At 39.9% G+C, this 17,487-nt stretch overlaps 1 long non-coding RNA gene across 1 annotated transcript in view; it reads right to left on the bottom strand.

The window, feature by feature from the left end:
* The window catches only part of LOC122808055, a 267,159-nt gene that overhangs the window by 84,405 nt on the left and 165,267 nt on the right, over positions 1–17,487 (bottom strand). Inside the window, exon 2 of the long non-coding RNA XR_006365774.1 lies at positions 5,513–5,672. This is a non-coding gene — a long non-coding RNA (uncharacterized LOC122808055). The remainder of the gene's footprint in view (positions 1–5,512; positions 5,673–17,487) is intronic.

The following is a 17,487-nucleotide window of genomic DNA, read 5'->3' as shown; positions in this document are numbered from 1 at the left end:
AGGTTTTCTGCTCAGATAGGTAAAACATATCCTGCAAAGCGTTACATCTGGTGTAACCATGGTGAGAAAAGGAGCAGTGAGCAGAGCCAAGTATATAAAGTCAGCAGCAACTAGCCAGGGAAAGAAATTGCAGTTCATATTAATGCACACAGGGAAGGGAAGCAGGCTTTACTAGGAATTTAACAATTTGCTTTGTATGTTATAATAATAGGGTAGCAGTAAAATTGTTTCAGACAGCATAATTTTGCATTTTATTGATGAATATAGAAAGAGGCAGGAGACAGATTGCTAGCAACAGAGTGCTCTTCTGTGGTAATATATGTTGGAGATACATAAAACAGCATGTAGAAGTTGCATAACAAGCAGTGTGTTAAGCCTCTTTGGTGATGAAGAACGATAACATCCTGACTACAGCCCAGTCAACACAGGTTCGATTACTGACTTGGGTGATTGATGGAGTGGCAGGGAGAAATGGCCATTGCCCGACCTGACTAGGAGAGCATTTGTTAATGATTCTCTCATAGGAGAGGCATAGTTCAGTTTGTGGAGTTACCCTTGAATGGGAATGAGGAGCATGGGAGGTGGGGCATGGAATGGGTAAGACACATAGCCCCTCCCCAGATGGAAGAGGAGATGGCTGAGCTCCCACAATCTCCTAAGGTTCCACATCCAGCCCCAGCAATATTGAAATAGTCTTTGGGGTCGGAGAAAAGCTGGTAGATCTGGCATGGATGTGGGGCATTGGGGGCCAGGCCAGTGTACTAAAGTCCCAAGGGAACCAAAAAAAAAAAAAATCAAGCACTGTGTTAACAGAAAGAATCAGTGCAATATATATTTCCTTTATTGTGTTTTTTGCCATAAACATTGAAAAAAACACATACAGGGAACATGAAACAAATGTGTTGCAATACAGTGAATAGAAGCACTGTATAGTGCTATTTTGTGATAGTTTGGTACTTATTTGTGGTAGATAAAATGGCATACAGTGGCTGTTTCACTAATAGCTATTTTGTAATTGTTTGCACACTAGACATACCAAGCAGTATGACTGTGTAATATGTATTAATGCGCATCAGTAAAAGAAAGTCATTTTCAGAATGGAACATTATCATTCTGCTATTCACTTTATGGTGGTAGAGAAAATAAATGTAACCTTTTTAAATGATTCTGGAAATCAGCATGTGATATAATACTAGAAAGAAGAAAGATTTTACATGTATTGTTACCATACCTCTCAACCTCAGAGTAAGAAATCTGGACAAAGCAATAAGAAAATGTGGGGCAAAGGCCCAAAAATAGGGACAATTTTTAAATATTGGTCTTACAAAGTTAGAAAGTTGATTGGATAACAGGTTTTACATTAGCATGAATTTTCTCAGTAGTATGAAGTCTGAAATATAAATGTCTGTCATTATTTTCTAACTTCAATCTTTAATGATTTGCCACTAATTTGTCGGAAAACCAGAATTTTATGAAAAATGGACCAAAAATATGAGGCAGAAATCTGGACATTTTGAAGTAATCTGTAGAGTTGAGAGGCATGATTGTTAATAAGACAGAAAACAGACTTTAAGATACAAGCAGTTAAAATGTTTTAGGCCCATTAGTCTTATACACTGGTTAGGCATATTTTTTAACAACCAGAGAAATTGTGGATAGCAATTAATAAAAAGCTGAAGGATTTTATCTGGGAGGGCAAGATGGAAGAGTCAAGTTGGATAAGATTATTCTTCCAACAGAACAGGGAGGATTCAGATTACCTGAGTTGAAGGGGTATTTCAGAGCAACACAATTAAGGCTCCTATATATAGCAGAAGCAGAAACTATAATTCAAAGTGGAAAGAGATGATGATGGAACTCGGGGAAGCGCAAGTAACAGGGAGAGACTGGGATTTTGGATGCAGACCTTTAAGAACAGCAATAATCAAACAGAATATTATGTTCATAAAGTAGCAGAAGATCTTTTAAGAACTAAGCCAACACAGGAATGGAGAAAAGAGATTTTGCTGATAGGGATGACTGCAATTAGGGATACAGACAATTGGGTAGAGGGGGGCTGGAATTTACTAGAGAAAACTGGCAAATGAATCAAGATACTGGGAGAAAATAACTAGAGTGGGAAAGGTAACAGAATGGGAAGATGCCAAGAACTTATTTGGACTGCAGGCTAAAGATTGCCTTCCATATCAAGGCTTGATATCAGAGTATAGACAAAGGGAGAGAAATAGGGGGGTCCTAGATGAATGACTAGCATTGGTAGAGCTTTTAGTAGAATCTAGAACAGAAGTTACCATTAAGAAAGGAATAATTAGTTGATAATATAAAATATTGCATGATAACTATAAGAATCAATCGGAGGAGGTTATGAAGGACAGGTAAGAGAGATTAGATAAGCAAATTACAAAGAAACAATGGGGGATATACGTTGTGTCTTTCTGCTTATCCTGGTTTGGGGTCGCCACAGTGGAACTCCGGTCCGCTAATGATTGGTAGTGGATTTTTACATGCCAAGTTATCAGCCCTGTTGCACAACCTTCAATGAAGGCACACCCATTCATGCATGCCCCCACACAGAAGACGCTTTAGCTGAGAATTGAACGCAACAACGTCTTGCTGTGAGGCGACAACGCTACCACAGCACCACTACCGCGGGTTAATGGGGGATATATGTATGTCTCCTAAATATGCGACAACATCTAGAAGATTTCGGATCTTTGCCTGAAAGTGCTTTATACCCAAGCAGAGTTCAAGGAATTTTTCCTCGGGTATACAGCAAATGTTGGAGGTGTGATGGGACAGAAAGAGGTAACAAGGAACATATTTTCTGGGAGTATAATGAGTTGGTAGACTTTAAAGATTTCCTGCAGACTGCTCTATTGAAGATGCTGGGTGAGGAAGTTGGAGTGACTAGGGAAATTATTTTTTTTTGAGCTATGATACAAATTCAGAATTGCCTAGACATAATAAGTCCTTGCTGAGTCTAATTATGATGGCTGCCAGAAAAGCAATGGACTGACAATGTAACTGGCTGTTAACTGACAACTACTGACTTTAACTGTCTTTCAGCAGGCTCTTTTATAGACCTGCTTAACTGTTACAACTGTTCCAGTTCTAATTTTCATTTCATATTTTGAAAATCAACCAACAGCTGTTTACTTAAGTTCCTTCCTGTCTTTCAGCTTCTGACAGTAACAAATAGCAACTGTCAACATTCCTATGGTATAATCTGCAGAACAGCTGATTCTGAGACAGTCTGCATTTAGAATTTTCTTCACAAATATTGGCAGTTATAAATGTAAAGGAACACTGTTAAAGTCTTTAAAATATTCTGTACAAACAGATTATAAATCAACATGTAAGAACTTATTTACAATATCATAGCTAGTCATGCTGACATATAATGCAAAGGTTAATCTGAAATTATGTACAGACCCTCAGCTAGGCATGCTAGCACAAATGACAGTGTATAATTTCTTCACAGAAGTATTAGAATTATTTTGCCCCTGCACCCAGGTTGACAAATAGCTGCCACCTGCTCCTCTCCTTGTTCACTGGGCCTAGAGTATCTACCTTACAGCTACTTGCTTTACCTGACCTACATCTAAGGCAAGTGAGGAGATCGAGAATGCTGGGGAGTGGCTATGCCTTAACTCATCCCTCCCTTGGCAGCCATGTGAGCTCTGATATAGCTAGATTTGTGAGGTGCATACATGCTTCCATGCATGCACAACCTCCTAACCAAGTGGAACACCACTTGCAGCATGGGGCCAACCTGGTTCTTTTTGTTGCAACTGTTGTAATCCAGACTGTCTTACTCTACTGAATTAGCTTTTGACTCCCATCCTCTCCCCACTTGATCCCTCCATTGCCTATACTGCTCAATGAACAAGTTATCTGGGGCAAAATCAGGGCTTTATTCCTCTAAGGCATGACCCAGTTAAGCTAATAGAAAATGTATTTATCTCTATACTACCCACCAGAGAAGCTTTTGAGTGAAGTAAGATTTTCTCGTTACACATGCTTGCAATCTAACATGAAAAAATCTACACTGTGTAACCCATCTTCAGACATCCTATTTTGAATGAACAAGAATGCTCAACTTCCAGTTTTTACCAGTCTAAGGAGCTGCCATTTATTATATGTCTCAGTCTGTCTTCCTCACTTTCCTTTCCTTTTTCTCCAGTCCTTCCCTGTCTGATATTCTCACATGAGATGAAAACTTGTTTGTCTAGATGCACTATTAAAAGCAAAAGAGCTACAGTCTAGTACCAGATCCTCAAAATCTATACATTCATCCATTAATCCATCCATCCATAACCTTCTTTTTTCCATTTATGCACATGGGATTGGGATGTCACTTCAACAGTGACCATCATCTAGAAGCAATGTTCACACACCAGGTGGCTAGCCCTCCCACAGTTGTTCTTTCATATATCACATACATATAAATACTCACACTGAATGCCCATAAATAAATGGATTTGGTCAGAGCACCCAATATTGTCGTATGCTACTATGAAAGTATTTGTCATTATTTGTCATCTTGCAAGTTGTAGCTGGGCAGACTTCATTTAAACTGGATACCTTCTGAGAATAGATAAAGAAATCTAAGACAATTACACACACACACACACACACACACACACACACACACACACACACACACACACACACACACACACAAACACACTGTGTCGTTTGCAAGTATTTAGTTAACTAGATGTATACTTACCTCCCGCATTAAATGTCTTTGTTGCTGTTTATCTTTACGTTTACTGCTATGGACATTTGCTTAATCATTTTATTGCATATTCTTTTACTGTATTTTACTTCAACCTTATAATTTTTCCATGCTGTGTTGCACTGTGTAGCTTTTATGAACATTTGCTTAATTGTCTTATTGTATATTTTTACTGTATTCTACTTCAATCTCTTTATTTTTCATGCTGTGGACCTTTTCTCCCTGGACCTCCACTGAAAAACAGCTTTTGCTCAATTGGACTATCCAAGTCAACAAATGTCAGATAAATAAATTATAAACAAATACTTTTTGTGTGTGTGTGTGTGTGTGTGTGTGTGTGTGTGTGTGTGTGTATGTGTTTGCATATATAATTGTAGGAATCAAACAGCTGACTGTTATAGTCCAGCAGTTTCCTTGTGTTGGAGATTGGTTTTCCTACCACTATTGTGGTATTTTAATGCAGTAATTTACTACACAAATGTTGGGACACAAGGAAGATGTGGCTATGAATACTGAAAACAGTATGTATATTAATGTGATAGATAACTCAAAAGGTGATACTGCTTCTGATGGCCATGAAACAGTGATGAAAAAAACTACTAAAGCAAAAGAAATGTGAAATGGCAAGTGAGAAGAGCAGACAAAGAAGAAAGGAAAATGCATCATGGCAAATATATTAGTTATAATAATCATTGCCCTCGATGTTAAAATATCCTATATATATTATTTATTTGTCTAGTTCCTTAGTTATAATTTAAGTTTTGTTCTTACCAGTTCATTGCTGTAAATCTCATCATTTCCTCCTTCCGTTTGCAGTCCACAATAGGGGTTTTGAATTTTCTTATTTTTCGGAATATCCTCATTGTGCACAATCTGTTGCCTACATCTGGTGTCACTCTGTCTACTGTCAAGGGCTGAACTTATTTCTTTCCTTCAAAAAAAAGAAGGTACTTTAAGACGTTGTCAGTTAAAAAGTCACAGTTACAGTAGATGCATCATTTAGTCTAATTGCTTACAAAGCTGATATCCTTCGCTCAAGGCAAAATGGCACTATAATATTATTAGTTGTGATACAAGGTAGCATTTTGGATAGTTGAGCCCATTTCTGGTTTTGATTACTCAAACAACATAAGTTTGGATGTTTTTTCCAAAAAAACGAAGAAATAAAATCATGCAAAAGAAACACACACACACACACACACACACACACACACACACACGTATATATTAATACATGTGTGTATGATATGTGATTGAGTGATCACAAAGTCAATGCCTGTTTGGCTGATACCATTTGGTTGACAGAAACAGATGACTGACTGTTGTGTAAGATCGACATTCCCCAGATAGGGGATATTTACTTTCCCCAGGGACTGTGAAATCTCAGAGTTAGTATATATAATTATCAGGGGTGTGGGGGTGGAGGGGGATTTGTCCCTCTGCAGAAACACTTGCTTTTGGTTTAGCCCACTCTAGGGTAATCTTCATAGCTTGCACTCATGCTGATGTTACATGTTTTAAGTCAGTACATTGATACACTGGTCATCAACATTGTGGTTGTTCTACCAGCAATCATAAATAGATATTGTGTTTGTGTTTGTGTATGTGTGTGTGTGTGTGTGTGTGTGTGTGTGTGTGTGTGTGTGTGTGTGTGTGTGTGTGTGTGTGTGTGTGTGAGTGTAGTAAAGTGTTTTGCAATCTAGTCCATTTTCATGTGTAGACTGTAAAAGTCTGAATATACCACTGCTTATCTGCTACTATTGCATGCTTTACTGATCCCAAGCAACACTGCCCTATTCAGCCACATTGGAAAGCATCCTGTGAGCTTCAGTATGACTGTTTTAAACAGGAATTTGGAATTATATTAAAATACATTATAATGACTCAAGATAAAATTATGACTAACCACTTTATATATTGTTTTGTATTGTTTATGGGATTTGTTAATTGCGTTATGTTTGTATGTGTGTCTTGTTGAATGAGATGATCCATAGCACATGTACTACTGCAGTACAACCAATGTGTCTCAGTCAGTACCAGGTATAACACCACTAAATCAGGATTTCTGGTTCTCAGACATGATCCACAGCACATGTACTACTGCAGTACAACCAGTATGTCTCAGACAGTGCCAAGCATAATACTACTAAATCAGTATTTCTGGTTCTCAGACGTGATCCACAGCACATTTACTACTGCAGTGCAACCAATGTGTCTCAGCCAGTGCCATATGTAATACTATTAAATCAGGATGTATGGTTTTCAGACAGGATCAACAGCACATGTACTACTGTGGTACAACCAATGTGTCTCAGGCAATGCCATGTATAATACCACTAAATCAGGATTTCTGGTTCTTAGACATGACCCACAGCACATGTACTACTGCGGTACAACCAATGTGTCTCAGCCAGTGCCTCATATATTACTACTAATCAGGATTTCTGGTTCTCAGACAGGTTCTACAGTACATGTCCTCTGGTGGTACACCCAATGTGTCTCAGCCAGTGTCTTGTATAATACGACTAAATCGGGATTTCTGGATCTCAGATACGTCATGAACATTTATTATAATAGTGAAGCACTAGGGAGGTGTGTGAATGTGGCTAGGTTAGTTAGCTTTTTATTGTTTTGCACTAAAGGCTTTTCTAACTAGTTAGGTGAGATGGTTCTGTGACCTTTTTCAGCTGTGGCCTGAGTGATATAACACCAGAGTTACAAATTAATTAAATGAAATGTCATAATGAGTAAACATAACACAGATAAACATAACAATAAAATTAAATAAATTAAAGATGACTGTAATAAACAATTGAGTTTATTTAATCACGATTAAACAATAAAATATGGAAATAGAAAACATGGAAGCATGGAAGATGCTTTGAAATCTATGTAAGAATGATTGTGTATGGAAGAATATCATACTAAATCTCTTCTAAAACAACAGCAGTTGGGAAAGTAGATAATTGAGACAATAGAGAGAAAAAAGGAAAACCTGAGGATAAATGGTGCACAAGACAATTTTGTAGGTGACAGTGTGATAGATTTCATTATAGCTTGAAGTTCTAAATCACTTAGTCTGCTAGAAGCATTGACATTTATAATAGAAGGAGCACATAGGTCATTGTTTAGACTATCAAATAAAAATTCAAGATCCATACTAGTCAAATTTATTTCAAGCATAGACAGAAACTTGTTTTTAAAAACTGCTTAGTAAAATCTTCCATCTACAGTATGTCTGAGGAAATATATTTAGATTAGACAATCACTTTTCCAGGAAGGTTACGGGTAAAGGGAAAGTTTGTCTCCCTTTTTCTCAAATAACTAATGAAAACTGATTTAAAGGTACATCTATCTTTTCACAGGAACAATGCCAAGGGGGATTCAACAAAGCCTATATGATCTGTTTCCACCATTTGCATTTCACGGTGTGATGCGCATACAGGCGTGAAAAGTTTTAAATTCAGTAAGCACCATGCAGAGGTGCACACCCCCATGCAAGCAAGGTAAACACAGCAAAATACTATTGTAGCATAAGCAGCTGAATTACATGCTAATTAACCAATCTAACATGATGGAGCTATTCAACAATCTATAAAGCAATCATGTAGACTCCACGCTAGTGTTCCCTGTGAATTTCAAAACTTTTGGAATACAGCCACGGAAAGGAGTCTAAATGAAGAGAATAAAAAGTAAAAGATGAAATTTGTGCAGAACTGACCTTAACATGGGACAGCACAACATACAAATACAACATACAAATGTATGCAAAACAAAAAGAGAGTAACAATAGCAATATAATCCTTTTTTGTGCTATAACAGAAATGAAACTTTGCTCCCCCACCTCCAAATGAACAGTACACTTGCATGTAATGCAGACAGATAAAAATGTTAAAGTGTGGGTTAATCAAAATAAATAAAAAAAAAAACACTACTATTCCTAGTTACATGTCAGCATATGAAATATGTAACTGAAGAACTGCAGGTATATTATCTAAAAATCAATACTCCTTTCTGCAGAGATTTCACAAATAATATCCTGTCTTCTGTGTTCAACACAAACAATTCGGCTCCCCTTCATTTTCCCTAACTAAAGGTTGCTGTCTGGTATAGATTCAGGAATGTCAGCATGGCAAAGATGCAAATGAGGTCTGAAATCATTAGAATTGCTGAATTCCAAAAAAAATGGATCTGTGTAGGAATGTAAACATAGTGCAGGCACTCTCTCAGTTGTTGTTGTTGTGTCTTTCGGCTTATCTCGGTTAGGAGTCGCCACAGCAGAACTCCTGTCTGCTAATGATTGGCAGCAGATTTTTATGTGCCGAGTTGCCAGCCCTGACACACAACCTTCAACGAAGGCACGCCAATTCACGCATGTCTCCACAAAGAAGACGCTCTAGCTGAGAATTGAACAGGACAGCGTCTTACTGTGAGGCGACAACGCTACCGCAGCACCACCACCGCAGTCTGCAGGCACTCTCTCAGTGTTTGCATTTAATGCATGACAACTGTGAATGCCTACATCGGGTGGGTGTGTAAGGTTAGACTTACAAAATGTTACATGTACATTTGTCAATGTTGGAAATACAAGAAAGTAGCACACAATTCACAGGTTTTGTTTTATTAACATACAACCTCCTCTTCATTTGTGTGCACATTGTGTTTTCTCTGTCAATTTCTTTATTATTTTATTATTTTTGGCCACATGCCAAAATGCCAGATGTAGTACTTAGCACAATCATGGGCAATGGAGGAATGAATGGAAGGTTTGGCTGTGCTTATCTTTTTTACATGGTGTTGCATGACAGGCAAAATGGAGACCTTAAGCATGACTAGTACATAAAGGAATGTCATGTAGCAGCATTGCTAAAGTATGACAGTTAGCATTGAGTCTGTGGAGTATACCTGCTCTTTAATGACTTTGTGACAGCAGGTGTTAATGCAGTCAATGCAGGGATACTTTCTTTTTTGGACCAGATGGTACTGAGTTCGAATACAACTGAATCTAACTTTTAAGTTCCTTCCTATTACCATTGTTGGACTTTGATGCATGATGCGCATCATCTTCCAATAATGCGTTAAAGAAAAGAAATGGGGAAGATAGGATAGTGGTGAAATAGAGCGCAAGCAGGAGAAGAGCAATGGAAAGCAGTACAGGAATTTTCAGGAGGGAGGTAGGAAAGAACCATAACTATCCATTTCTTCAACAGTAAAAAATAATAATATTTGCAGAATATTAGCTGAATTTGGACTGTTACCTCCAGAGAGAGGGGTGGCCACAACAAGATCATGTTATATAGACAACTGGACTGAATAAAGTGTGTTAAGAAGACACAAGTGTGAAATGGAGAGCTATGTACGGGATGATGATTTTTGTTGGACTGGTGCCCATTTTTTCTTTTTTTTTTTGAGAGCAAGAGAGAGAGAGAGCAAGACAGGAATGTAGGGGAAGGGACGTAGGTATGTCTAGTTCTGGTAAGTTGGGTAGGTGAGGAAACAAATGTAGACAGAAAAGACAAACAAGGCAAGACACAGGGACAGTGATGGACACAAGTGGTTGGAGGGCACCATTGATGGGGTGATGGTGGGGACATCCAGGACTCATGGTTGTCATGTTGGGTGACAGTGAGAATCAAGTCCTCACTCACAGGATTGTCATCACTGTCACCTCACTCTGCCACTGGCTAGACAGCTTGACATATACTTTTTCTCATCCTGCTCCTACATAAAATGAGAGAAAGCAGCCCTTCCATTCGGCATAGGCATGCACCAATGCTGCAGCGCACAACCCTACTCACCATCCCTGGCAGTACAGCATGGATAATAAACTCACCACCTCTGCTTGTGCTCCCAGAAGGAACCAATGGACTATCCTCTGGAACAGGGCAACCTAAGGAGGCAGGTACTGCAGAGGCAGCAGAGGTGGTGCTGCCAGTTTGGCTCCCAGATGTGCTAGGCAATGGTGCCAGGGCCAGTGGAGTGGAGACAGGCATTTCCTGTGAGGCAGTCCTACCCTGCTGTGCTGTTGATCATTTTATGGTGTGGTACATATGGATGACATGGACACATTTTGATGACACACAATAATGCAAAACAAGCAAACAAACAAAAAAAATGAAGATAAGGGTGGGGGTAAGAGAAACAAAGAGATAAGAATATTACTTCATATGTAAATTACAGTGCATTAATATAATTATTTGACTCTATTATCTTAACCTTTACTCTTAAGACTACCACCTCCTAACAGAAGCACACAATACTATAGATTGCAGCAAGTACTCCTTTACATGTGTATATATTGCGCATATGCATGTTCCAGTTATACAGTTTACAATTTACTGCAGTGCATGTGTGCCACTGGTATAGAGCTTTTACTTTAGTCCTTTAAGTTACACATAACTGAAGAATTAACAGTACTGTACAGTTGGGAAGTGTGGTATCTGAACCTACCACCTCTGACTAAAGTCTAATATTGTACTCTTGGTTTGTGCTACAGCATAATGCATGCATACTTGCTTTTACAGTTGAGATATGCAGACTCAAATGCGTACAACTGTGTAAAAGGTTTACCTTTAAAATCGCAAATCACAGTGGTTCGAGTGCTCATATGAGCGACTCGAAACCACAAAAATGAAAATGTCGACAGCCTGTAATGTTTGAAAAACAGCAAATTGAAAAGAAGATTTGCTGTTTTTCGAGCATTAATGTCGAAGAAAAAAAATAAAGTGTAAAGCGGGGGGGTGAGCCCCCCTGCACCCCCCAACCCTCCTACTTTATTATTCTAACTCCGAGATTGCTACAGTGAGGAAAGGAACCATTTCCCAATCCCCATTATAGTGCAATCCACCACAGAATGCAGAATGTGCAATGAGTGAATCTCACTGTGCATTCGCTCATTGCACATTTGACCCTTTTTCTGTTCGGCATTTGCAAATCTTGCAGACTGCCTTTCGCACAAGTGCAATTCGCCTGTGTGTGATACGGACATCTAAAGGTAAACCGTTTAAAATGCCAAACAAGCTATTATTAACTTTTAATGCTACAATAACACTACTCTTCTGCTGCATACATACCTCATGCCTCGCTCATCCTTGCCACATCTGTGCCATGGGTCCTAACATTGCACCCTCTCTCCATGGCAGCTGTGGAAAAGAACGGAATACCATTATGAATACCAGTCTTTCTGATATTCAGCTTTTAAGCCATACAGTACTCTCTGTAGTTGTTACTTACACATGTGTGGGATGTCTTCCATCATAAATTCCTCAACTCAAGCATCTAGGGAACCCGTCTTCCTTCTCTGGAGGTCATTGTAGTCATGCCTACATTATTCACTAGTGCGATGGATACTGGTGGCACAGGTCAGAGCCCAGGCCAAACTGCCTCAGGCCTATGACTTATACTAGGGCCCAGAATAGTACCTTTGCAGCAACCTGGCACTGTGATGTTTCACTAAGAGTCCAACAAAAATAATGGACTCCTGGACACCCCATCTCTTTTCCCTAAATCTCACACCCTCTCCATCAGTGCTTGCCATGTCTGTCATGGATCAAGAACAATGGAAAATGATGGTTCCTGCCAATTCCAGTTATCGCATTTCCTGGGAGTATGCACACTGAAAATGTGGTGCACTGCTTACCATGACGCAAACATGGTGTGCCATGGTATGCGGGCACAACAGTGGCATATTTCATACACTTTTACTGTTGTTCCACTTCCCATTACAGTCACACTCACTTATAACACTTGACATAGTGTAGCTGATATTAATTATATATATGAGGGCTGAGACATTAATATTGTATCAGTTATTTATTTATTTATTTATTTATTATCTATGTATTATCACATTTACAATCAAATGTATGACTGTAGGTATACTGTGTACTATATTCGTTTAAGTATATTTCTTCTCTCTGGACTACCATGACCTTCACACTTGTAAAACACACATACACAACTGCCTGTATATTGAATAAGCTTGAAATTGCATTGCTTGCCACTGTTGTATACAACTTATCATCACGCACTGTGTTTGCATGATGATAAACGGTGCACAACATTTTCAAACAGGGTGCACACTCCAAGTAAATGTGATAACTGGAATTGGTGGGAAACAATTATCTTCCATTACTCTTGATCCATGATAGACATGGCATATGTTTATGGAGATGGTGCGAGATTTAGTGCTGCAAGATGGGGTGTCCAGGAGTCTAAGAATTTTGTTAGACTTCTAGTGAAACACCACAGTGCCAGGTTGCTACAGGGAGACTATTCTGGGTCCCAGTATGTCAGAGGTTTGTGATAGTTTGGCCTGAGCTGTGACTACTACCACTGGTATCCCCGCACTGGTGAGCAATGTAAGCATCATGACAATAAATTCTGGAGGAGGAAGATGGGTACTATTGGTGTTTGGATTGAGGAATTTAGAATGGAGGACATCCCACAGATGTGCAAGTATAAACTACAGAGACTACTTGTAAGGCTTAAAAGCTGAATTTAGGCAAGACTGGTATTCATAATGGTATTCTGTTTTGCTCTGTTCTGTTTTTTCCACAGCTGCCATGGAGAGTCAGTGCAATGTTAGGACCCATGTCACTAGATTGGTGAGGATGAGGGAGGCATGTAGCATGCATGCAGCAGTAGAGTAGTGTTATTGTAGCATTAAATGTTAAAGATAGATGGTTTCATATTTTATACAGTTGTATCAAACTGAGCATGCATATCTCAAATGTAAAAGCAAGCATGCATGCATTAGTCTGTAGCACAAACCAGGAGTACAATATTAGACTTTAGTCAGAGGCGGTGGGGTCAAATACCACACTTCCAAACTATACAATATTGTTAATTCTTCAATTATGTGTAACTTAAAGGTTTAAGGTAAAAGCTGTATACCAGTGGCACACATGCCCTGCTGTAAACTGTAATCTGTATAAGTGGAACATGCATGTGTGCAGTATATGCACATGTAAAGGAGTACTTGCTGCAATCTGTAGTATTGTGTGCTTCTGTTAGGAACTTGCTAGTCTTAAAAGTAGTAGCTGTCTGTTGGGGTTGGTAGCTTTAAAAGTATAGGTTAAGGTAATAGAGTCAAATAATTGTATTAATGTATTGTACATTACATCTAAAGGTACTAATCTTTTTTCTCTCACCTCAATCCTTATCTCTCTTTTTTTTGTTTGTTTGTTTTATGTTATTATGCATCGTCAAAATGTGTCCATGTCATCTGTGTTTACCCCACCACAAAATGGTAAACAGCACGGTGGGGTAGGACTGCCCCAGTGGAACCAACTGCACCCATGCCACTGGCTGTGGTACCATTGCCCAAAATATCTGGTATCCAGCCTGGCAGCACCACCTCTACTGACCGTTCACTACCTGCCCCCTCAGGTAGTCCTACCCCGGAGGATAGTTCTGTGGTTCCCTCCAGGAGCAGTGGCAGAGGTGGTGAGTTTATCATCCATGCTGAACTGCCAGGGATGGTGCATAGAGTTTTGTGCCGGACTGTTGGTGCATGCCTATGCCAGATGGAGGGGCTGCTCTCCATCATTTTCCATAGGACTAAGAGGAGGAGAAGGAGATGTTGTGCGCTCCAAACAGTAGTGAAGTGAGGTGACAGTGATGACTATCCATCTGACCCCAAAAAGGGACAAATCACTGCATTAACACCTGCTGCCACAGAGCCAGTTAAGTAGCAGGTGTGTTCCAGAGACTTAGTACTAACTGTTAGAGTTTATCAATGTGGCCTGCATTTGTGCAATGCTTAACAGTATGCAAACATGTTTTTCACATGTGTATGCACTTTTCTAACCATTGCCCAAACCCACTGCTCGCTGTGCTATGGAACTGTTTATATTATGTTGTATTACTGCTGTTTACTGTCCATTTCCTTTGCATGACATGAAGCTACATGTCGAAACATTATAATATGAGGGCCCTATCTAACTAGATGCCATATATTTAAAACACATCTTTGTGTTGGCACCCCCAAAAGCATTACAGCCCTGGGGTCCCAGTACTTTTTCCGCACATATATCAACCATACTGCAAAATGTAATATCAAATGTCATGTACTATGCAATGCACATCAGTCTGGTAACAAGCAGAACTATAACTATTGACCCATACACCTAAAAGCCTTCTCCTTGTCCTCCTCTTAGTCCTACTTAAAAAGCCTTCTGCAGGAACCAACATGGAACCTATCCACAGAGTCATATGTGATACTCAACGCACTTGACCCTACCTATGTTCATTTTGGCAAGGGTAGATCTTGCTTATTAACCCTTAAGGACTTCATGGCTACTGATCCCAAAGACCTGGGTGAGGGATAACAGGACATACCAGCTATGTTCAGTTATCCAAGGCCTTTGACACTATCCCCCATTCATGTCTCATAGTGAAGATCTCCCATTTAAGAATTTGGCCATACAGTACAAAATGGAGAGCTAACTATCTCAATGATAGAACAAACAATCTCAAAGTTGGGGACTGCAAATCTACCACTAGCCCATTCACCAATGGAATAGCATGACAATCTGTGCTGGGCCCTCAACTGTTTGGGACATACTTCCCTGAAGCTCAGGCAACAGTAGATGACCTATGTTTTACCAAGTTTGCAGATGACTGTTAACTGGACACACTCATATAGAGTCCCTCAATTATGGTATCATATTGCAGCTGGGGCTGCACAGACTGATGACTGGTGACAAACTCATGGACTGAACTTTAAGCATACAGTGACATTTTGCTACATTTGTCAATGACATACCCCTACAAATTATGATATACATAACAGCCCCAAAGCTCAAATACAGTGTTGTGAGACTTAGAAACACATGTTGATAGCAATCTGCACTCTCATCACTGTGCCCATAGTGGTAACATACATAATTTGCATTGTACACATCATACATATGGACATCGCATCCAAGACCAGGGTAGTCATACCTCTGCTGTACTCTACCCTGATCACATCAATAATGGAGTATGATGCTCACATGTCTCTGTATCTTATGAGACATCTGCAGCAATTGTAGAGAATGCAGGGTTGTGACAGGAAGACTCCAAGGCATCCACACATGATATGCATGGAAAGACTGATATACCTGTCACTGTACTCATTATCATGCGGGCTGCTGAGAAGTGATTTATGGCTGCCCTAAATAGAAGTCTCAGACCCTGCCCTTCTGGAAATTATAGGACATCTCCAATTCAAATGGGACAACTATACTTTGCCCCAAGGTTCTCATTCTAGCCTGTGACATAAACAATACATGCTGAGGAGACAGATATATCCTACAATGATTCACACCCCTCTCTAATAAGCTCTCACTGAGTATGAAACAGTGCTCCTTGGACCCAGTTCAAGCACAAACTTGACTACTCATTGGGCGATTGTGAAGTTACTTCTGGCTGGCACTTATGTCCCTCATGGACAGGGCCAGTTGATGCTGCTCACAGGCACACACTGCTAAATACAACCATCCAAATATGCTCAGTAAGGGCACTTGTGTTTTTCCATAGCTAGGCTTCAAAACATCCTAGTGCTATTAGGTTAGTAGCCACATATGAACCTATGAAGCTATGTTCCTCTGCAGCCCTCACAACCTGTTGACCCCCATGTGGCCTGCTGATGGCATCTACTATAAGTTAACCTGTATGCTTGTATAAATCAGACTTGTGCTGTTTAACTTCATAGATTCATAAGCAGGTACTAGGCCATCTGCCCGAGGGCATTTATAAGCCTAGCCAGAGTATGTCAGCTTTCGCCGCCCTGCAATGCGTACGGTGCTCTGTAGTCTGTGTACTTAGGTAGGGATTCTGTTCTCACTTTAGTCAAATGTGTGTGTGTGTGTGTGTGTGTGTGTGTGTGTGTGTGCGCGCTCACAGAGGTGTGAATCTTACAGATACTTCACCAATGACATGGATTGCCAGTATTTTGATACTTGCTCATTTCATATAGGCCTTCCAACCTCTTATCTCCCACATGGCCTGCTGATGTCTTTTACTATAAGTTCACCTGCACTCTTCTATAAATCAGACTTTGTTCTATAGTCCATGTACTTAGATAGGCAGGGGTTCTGTTCTCACTGCAGTAAACTGTGTGTGTGCATGTGTGTGTGTGTGTGTGTGTGTGTGTGTGTGTGTGTGTGTGTGTGTGTGTGTGTGTGTGTGCATGTGTGTGTGTGTGCATGTGTGTGTGCACGTGTGTGTGTGTGTGTGTGTGTGTGTGTGTGTGTGTGTGTGTGTGTGTGTGTGTGCAGATGTGTGTATCCTACACTTACTTCTCCAGTTACATGGATTGCCAGTACTTTGACACCTGTTCATGCCTACATATACATCCCAATCTCTTGCCTCCCACATGGCCTGCTGGTGTCATCTACTATAAGTTCATCTGCACTCTTGTATAAATTATACATCAGCTGTGGCACCTGCATCCTGCATTAAGTACTGTGTTCTGTAGTCTGTGTACTTATAAAAGTAGGGGTTTTATTCACACTGCAGTCAAGTGTGTGTGTGTGTGTGTGTGTGTGTGTGTGTGTGTGTGTGTGTGTGTGTGTGTGTGTGTGTGTGTGTGTGTGTGTGTGTGTGTATGTGAGCTGTTGCTTAATATTGTAGATAGCATTTTACACCACCAAGAAGGATACTTTCATCTTTTCCTCAACAGACACTGCTGATGTCATCAGCTATATCAGATTTTTGGATATACAGTACTCCCACCAGGGCACAGTCAAAGACTGGTCTGG

This window comes from Protopterus annectens, chromosome 8.part0 (genome assembly GCF_019279795.1).
Source record: "Protopterus annectens isolate FY-2018-M chromosome 8.part0, PAN1.0, whole genome shotgun sequence".
Classification (NCBI taxonomy): domain Eukaryota; kingdom Metazoa; phylum Chordata; order Ceratodontiformes; family Protopteridae; genus Protopterus; species Protopterus annectens.
The sequence above is the reverse complement of the archived record's forward strand: the minus strand, read 5'-3'. Positions and strand labels throughout refer to the sequence as shown.